The sequence below is a fragment of the Marmota marmota genome, unplaced genomic scaffold (assembly GCF_001458135.2).
Source record: "Marmota marmota marmota unplaced genomic scaffold, marMar, whole genome shotgun sequence".
Taxonomy (NCBI): domain Eukaryota; kingdom Metazoa; phylum Chordata; class Mammalia; order Rodentia; family Sciuridae; genus Marmota; species Marmota marmota.
In genome coordinates, this window is record NW_026000229.1 from 8,208,239 (window position 1) to 8,215,212 (window position 6,974).

Below are 6,974 nucleotides of genomic sequence, written 5' to 3' on the forward strand. Positions count from 1 at the left end.
ATCGCCCTTCCTGGAGATGGCATCTTCTCCACCAGCGCCCTCCCCAAGGGCAGGGAATGGAACTGTGAATGCGGACGCTCGGCCTCAGCTTTGTCTTAACTCCTTTGACATCCTCTCAGGGCCTCAGGCTTCATCTGGTAAACGGGGACTTGCGACTGCTGGGGTCCGCTCTGGGACCATTTATTAGGTTTTACCGCTAATTCAGACAAAGCAGACAATGTAGGCCAAATAAGCCCACCCTGGGCCGGGCCGGCTGTCCCATCTTCTTCCTTGATAGGTCCCTGACTCAGCCCCGCTTCCTCAGTTCGTTTTTGAAATTTTTTTTTGTAGTTGTAGATGCACAGAATGCCTTTATTTTATCTGTTTATTTTTATGTGGTGCTAAGGATTGAACCCAGTGCCTCACACATGCTAGTCAAATCACTGAGCCACAACCGCACGCCCCCCCGCCCCCCCCCGTTCCTTAGTTCTTTGCCTGCGGAACCCACTTTCTTGGATCGCGGCGGAGCATCCTATCCCAACGCAGTTGCGGTGGACTTTGGCTCCACCTAGTGGCGTATTGTTTCATTTCAGGGAGACCCGAGAAGACCGGGATGAGAGGGAAGGAGACCGCTGGTGGGCAGTTGGAGACTTGAATGTCACAGACAGGCAAAAGTAGCATTTCTCTGCCTCAGTCCCTGCCGCGGACATGGCTGACGAGTGCCGCAACTCAGCCTTCCCTCTCGTTCCTAGGGAAGGCTGAAGTGCCTGTGCACTTGTCTGTTTCTCAGTATTGGACTTTTTGTGTCGTCCTGTGGGATGTTGCTCTGGTGCCAAGCAAAAGCCTCTCAATTCCTGTTTGGACTGATGCCCATCTGCCTGCAATGCAGAGGCTGCAGTCCCTAGATTAGTGCAGCAATGTTATGTGGTCACCAGTTAAGACCAAGGCAGGTGGCTCTTTCCCTTCTACCCTGGACCCACCCTCCCCAGAAGGAAAGACGTATGCATACTCGTCCCCCAGAATAGCTTACTTCAGGCCTCTGTGCCTTTAGTAGCTCCAGCCACGGGTTGCAGTAAGTCCTTTCCCACACAATGTGGCACGATTGGCTTCTATGTCCTTCCTTTCAATTTGCCTTGTCCTCTTTTGCATCTGGAGCTGAACTCTGCCTGTGCAGTCCAGCCAAGATGAGTGTTCTTCCCATCTGTACTTGTGTATAAAGGGTGTGGAGTATGAGAGGATGGCAATACCTATTGGCCCAGGTCGCTAATGTACTCAGTCCACTGAGGAGCCCACTACCTGGGGACTCCCAGGGACCTACACGAAGGTCACAGCTGGAAAAAAAAAATTATTGGCTCTAAAATAAGAACACTGCCAAATGGAAATCAATAAATTCTTAATCAAATGTCCAACTGTAACAGTATGTTAAATTTCGTATTTATAAAAATTTCATTATATTTGAAAGAATGCGTCGGCTAGGTTTTTCTCATTTTTTTTCAAGAATTCCCCAATGCAATTCAAAGCAGTTACTCATAGCCAAAAAATTTCAAGAGAAAACCATTCCTTTCAAATCCTTTCAAAAACTTTAGAACAAAATTTTAATATTTGCACTGATGTGGAGGGAAGCTGTCAAAAAGAAAAATACCAGAGCTTACAGAGGTCCTAAACTGCCCTGGTGGGGGCTGCTAGGGTGGGGGCAGAGCACAGGAAGGCCTCAGGAGATGGGGGGGAGACAGTGATAATGATGGGGAGAAAGAGATGTACCCGACTACTCAGTCTTGGGTTTTTTTAGGGTACTGGGGATTGAATTCAGGGGTGCTTAACCACTGAGCTATATCTCCAGCACCCCCCCTTTTAAAAAACTTTTCAGTTTGAGACAAGTTCTTGTTAAGTTACTGAGGCAGTATTGAACTTGGGATCCTTCTGCCTCAGTTTCCCAAATTGCTGGGATTATAGATGTGTACCATTGAGACCAGTTCAGTCATCTCTTTTTCTCTTGTTTATTTATTTATTTTTGGTATCAGGGATTGAACCCAAGGGCACTTAACTACTGAGTTAAGTATCACATCCCAAGCCCCCCCTTTTTTTTTCAGACAAGAAAACCTTTTATTTTAAATCACAAATAATAGGTGGCCACAATGTCCATGTTTCATTAAAATCACATAAAACCACTGATTATTGCCCTGGAAAAACTGCATGAAAAATTTAAATATGCACGGTAAAAACACCACGTATGTACAGGACCAAATTTTTCAGGCAGATATATGGAATGCTGAATCAATTTTACACATAGCTTCTAATATTAAATTGATATTATTTTATTTGAGGATGATGGAGATTTCCAAAAAGTAAAATGTTCATCCTTATATATTTTGTATGCCAACTAGTAGGGTCCTAGCATTTACACAATTCTTGGTAAAATAGCTTTTAAAGGTTATCTCAAGCCAGGCACAATGGTGCACGCCTATAATCCCAGTGGCTATGGAAGCTGAGGCAGGAGGATCTTGAGTTCAAAGCCAGCCTCAGCAATTTAGCCAGGGGTGTATAAGGGGTGTGGAGTATGAGAGGCTGTGGCTGTGGCTCAGTGACAGAGCACTGCCCTAGCCCATGTGAGACCTAGCAACTCAGTGAGACCCTGTCTCTAAATAAAATACAAAAAGGGACTGGAGATGTGGCTCAGTGGGCAAGTGCCCCTGAGTTTGATTCCTGGTACCTGCCCCCACAAAAAAGAAGCTATCTCAAGAGGTGCATAAAATCAACCCAAATTTTTATGATAATTCATTCTCTCTCAATATGTGCAGATTCAGTTTTTCTATGCCTCTTCAGTTTTAGTTTCACCATTTCCAGATGGTGCAGTAGTTGCAATTACTGGAAAGGAATTGCAATTCCTTTCCAGTTTCCTGCTTTTTTTCCCCCTGTACCTCTGCTAATCTTTGTTCCAGGTTCTTTCTTAGCAGGTGCTTTTCTTGATTTAGTTTCAGGTTTTGGTGGAGCAGGTTTGCTGACGACCTGGCAGACCGTCTCGTGGCCTCCTGTTTGGATACTTTGGATCCATCTTTGCCTTCTATTTTCTGCAGGTTTTCTCTTCGGCATATGACTATATTGGTGCAGCAAAAAGTAAAGCAATGGGCTGGAACTGCTGGCACTGCAGTTAGATGCTGCCTCTGCTGCAGCAGCTGCTCACACACAGGACACAGCATAGCCCCGCCTCTCTGACCTACACCTCAGCAGCTCCCTCCTGGGGGCTCTCCACTCTTGCTTCCCAGCTTTTTAAAATATTATATTTAGAGACAAGGTGTCTCTAAATTGCATAGGGCCTTGCTAAATTTTTGAATTCCCAATCCTCCTGCTTCAGCCTCCCAAACTGCTGGGATTACCATGCCCTGCCGGCTCAGTCATCTCTTAAATTGGGGTGTGGGAGTTCCTCTGGACTTAGCAATCTTGGGTCTTAGCTACACAGGTAGCTGAGTGAAGATCCCTATGGTGTGGGATCATCCCATAGGAAGTCCATGTGGGTATGTTCTCGTAGGAGGGCAGCATCAGGTAGCACCTGGCCAATCCTCAGAAATGCCCTTTGCAGGGGCCCCCAGCTGGGAATGCTGCTTTGCTGAGGCTCTGGGCCCTTGGTTTTATGGAAATAGAAGGAAAAAATCATGACAAAAACTATACTTAAAGAACTTTTCAAAGTGGAGTAGGGAGGTGATTGGAAGCAGGATTTATGCCGGATCCCAGCTGAGGTGTGTGAACTTTGGTCACAGATTCTGACTGTAGAACAGATGAGCACATTGGGCCCTGAGACTCAGGATGTACATCAAGAGGTTATCAGAGGGCTGTGACTGTGGCTCAGAGACAGAGCACTTGCCTAGCCCATGTGAGGCACTGGGTTCGATCCTCAGCACCACATAAAAATAAATAAATAAAATAAAGGTATTGTGTCCATCTACAGCTAAAAATATATTTTTTTTAAAAAAGAGGTTATCAGACCCTTGTTCTGTAGACACTTTTACTAAGTGTACACATTCTATTCTTTATTTTTTAGTAGTCTCATAAGCCCTGTCCTGTAGCACTTGTTTTCAACTCCAACAGAAGTTGCCTCACAAAATAATTTTTACTGCTTTGTAATAAATCAACACAGTTTGTCCTTACAAGCTCCCATTTTCCCTGCCTTTTCTGGAACACTAATTTACAATGAATCTGTGTTGATGAATTGCAATTCCTAAGACCCCAATAAAATCCTTTTGCTTTCTCAGTTTGTTTCTTTTCCCTCCATCCCCCCCCCCTTTCTTTCTTTCATACTGGAAATTTAATCCAGGGTGCTTTACCACTGAGCTACATCCCCAGCCCTTTTTATTATTTTTTTAAATTTATTTTTTGTTTTGAGGCAGGATCTCACTAAGTTGCTTAAGACCTTGCTAAGTTGCTGAGGCTGACCTTGAACTTTCCATCTTCCTGTCTCAGTCCTGGATTACAGGCTACTTTTGCAGTTTCTGAGTTGGAATCAATTGACAACTTCTAAGTACTATCTTCTCCCTCCCCAGCCCTGATTTACTCCTGCCCCCAAAGTTCTGTCAAATGTATCCTTTATTTTCTTTTATTTCCTCTTTAGGGTGATTTAGTCTATAGTGGTATCAAAGTCCGGGTTTCTTTATATCTTTCCCCAAACTAGTTCTTTGTAGATGAAAAATGACTGCTAAAAATCTCTGGGGGTTTGTCAGGTGTGGTAACACACACCTGTCATCCCAGATAATCAGGAGGTTGAAGCAGGAGGATCATATGTTTGAGGCCAGTGTGGGCAACTTAGCAAGACCCTGTCTAAAAAAAAAAGAAAAAGAAAAAGAAAAGAAAAAAGACTTGGGATATAGCACAATGGTAGGGCACCCTTGGATTTATATAATCCCAAATACTATAAAATAAAACAACAAAAGCCTGGGGATACAGGCTTCCTCAGTGTGGCTCTTAAATATGCTTTGACACTTCCTTTCAAAGATAGACCCCTACTCCTCTCTGCTTATATGTAGGCTAGACTTAGTGAGTTGCTGTAACAAATAGAAAAATGTAGAAGTGATGTCCTGTTACGTCAGAGAGTGGTGCTTTCTGCTTGCTCTCAGACCTCTTGTTCAGGGGAAGGCAGCTGCTATGTTGGAGAGACACATAAGCAACCCTTGAAGAAGCCCAGGAGGTGAAAAATGGAAGCCTCCCAACAGTCAGAGGAAACAAGGCCTCCTGCCAGCAGCCATTGAAAAGTCTTAGAGTTGAGCTGATATTGGAAGCTGATCCTCTAGCCACTGTCAAGCCTCTAGTTACAGCAGCTCCTCATGAGAAACCTTGAGCGGGAGCTATCCCACAAGCTGATCCTGGGGGCCAGTCCACAGAAGCCATGTGGTAATAGCACTTGTTGCTGTAAGCCACTAAGTTTTGGGGTAATTTGTTAAGCAGCAATAAATCACTAATACATTCAGCCTCATCCAGCTGAAGTGAGGCGTCACGTTTTCTGGAATCCTCCAGCAAACCTTTTCTCACATCTCATTAACTCCAGGCCTCTCCTCTGACATTGTAGCAAGGACTTCAACTCTTCACTCACCTGCAAATGTGCAATGGGTGGCTAATAGTGGGATTAAAGGCTTGGCCTCTTCCTCCATTTTACATCCAGTTTCTTTGCTCTGAGTCACCATGGATTCCAAAAACAAGGTCTGATCTGATAAGCATCTTTTGTTGAGCTAGAGCTACACCCCAAGCCACAGGAACTTTCTTATCTGGGACAAGACCCTGCCTGACCAATCCTGAGGTAATGATGGACAGCTTTGAAAGCCTCCAGCTCTGCAACCCCCCCCCCCCAACACTTGCTTTCATTCCTCTTTCTACAAAATGTCAAAGTCACCATCAGTGCCTTGAAGATAGGGCTAAGGAAGTGAGTCACTTTGTCTTTCCTGTGATCTCCGGCGATGAAAGTTTCTTTTATGCTTTTCCCCAATACCTTTTCTGTTTGGATTTTGGGGCAAGTGGCTGGACCTAATTGATTGGATCCCTAGAGTCATGCCTGTGGCCTAGGACTCAGGTAGCAATGTGACTGAGGCCAGTGGGCAGGACCAGGTGATGGCACATGGCTGAGAGGGAGGCATGCAAGTCTGAGCCCAAGGTGGGGCGATTACTATGGAGAGGACCACAAAGTCTTCCATGGGGAACTGGTGGAGTTGACCTTCCTTTTATGATCCTATGAGGAAAAACATGACTTTCTTTGTGGTGGCTTATTGCCTCCAGTTCCATCATCACAAGGTCTTGCAGGTTTGAGGCCATCAGTGATGCAAAACAGATTCTTTCCAGGCTGTCTCTATCAGCAAGTCCATGTCTGATTGAGCAGCCTCCACTCCTTTAGCATGAATGACAGATGCTCTTGATAAGTGCTTATTATTTTTCTGCTAAAAAACTGGCGCTCTAAATTTGTTGGAAGTGATTCAATGCTATTGGAATCTGTTCAAGAAGTTGTATCAGGATGACTTTTGCTCTTGGGGTGATTCATAGGCTGATAAACACAAGAGAAGGGGCCAGAGAGACACAGATGTGTCCATAGATGTGAGTGCATGTTTGATAACAGCTCTGTTGAAATAGAGATAGCATAAAATTTGCCCATTTAAAGTGTATGATTCAATGGTTTTTATATATTCCCAGAATTTTACAACCATCACCACAATGAATTTTAGAACATTTTCATCTTCATCACTGTAAGAATCCCCATCTTGGCTGGGCATGGTGACACATGCCTATGATCCCAGCAGCTCGGGAGGCTGAGGCAGGAGGATTGCAAGTTCAAAGCTAGCCTCAGCAACTTAGCAAGGCTCTAAGTAATGAGAACCTGTCTCAAAATAATAATAATAATAATAAATGTACATATATATGTATATGTGTGTATGTGTGTGTGTGTGTGTATATATATATATATATATATATATTTTTTTTTTGGCCTGGCCTTATCTGTAATATATATATATATATATATATAT

At 44.1% G+C, this 6,974-nt stretch overlaps 1 pseudogene; it reads right to left on the minus strand.

Annotated features, from left to right (window-relative positions):
- Window positions 1-2,841: 2,841 nt before the first annotated feature.
- LOC107137767 lies at window positions 2,842-3,069 on the minus strand (annotated as a pseudogene).
- Between the last annotated feature and the right edge of the window lie 3,905 nt (window positions 3,070-6,974).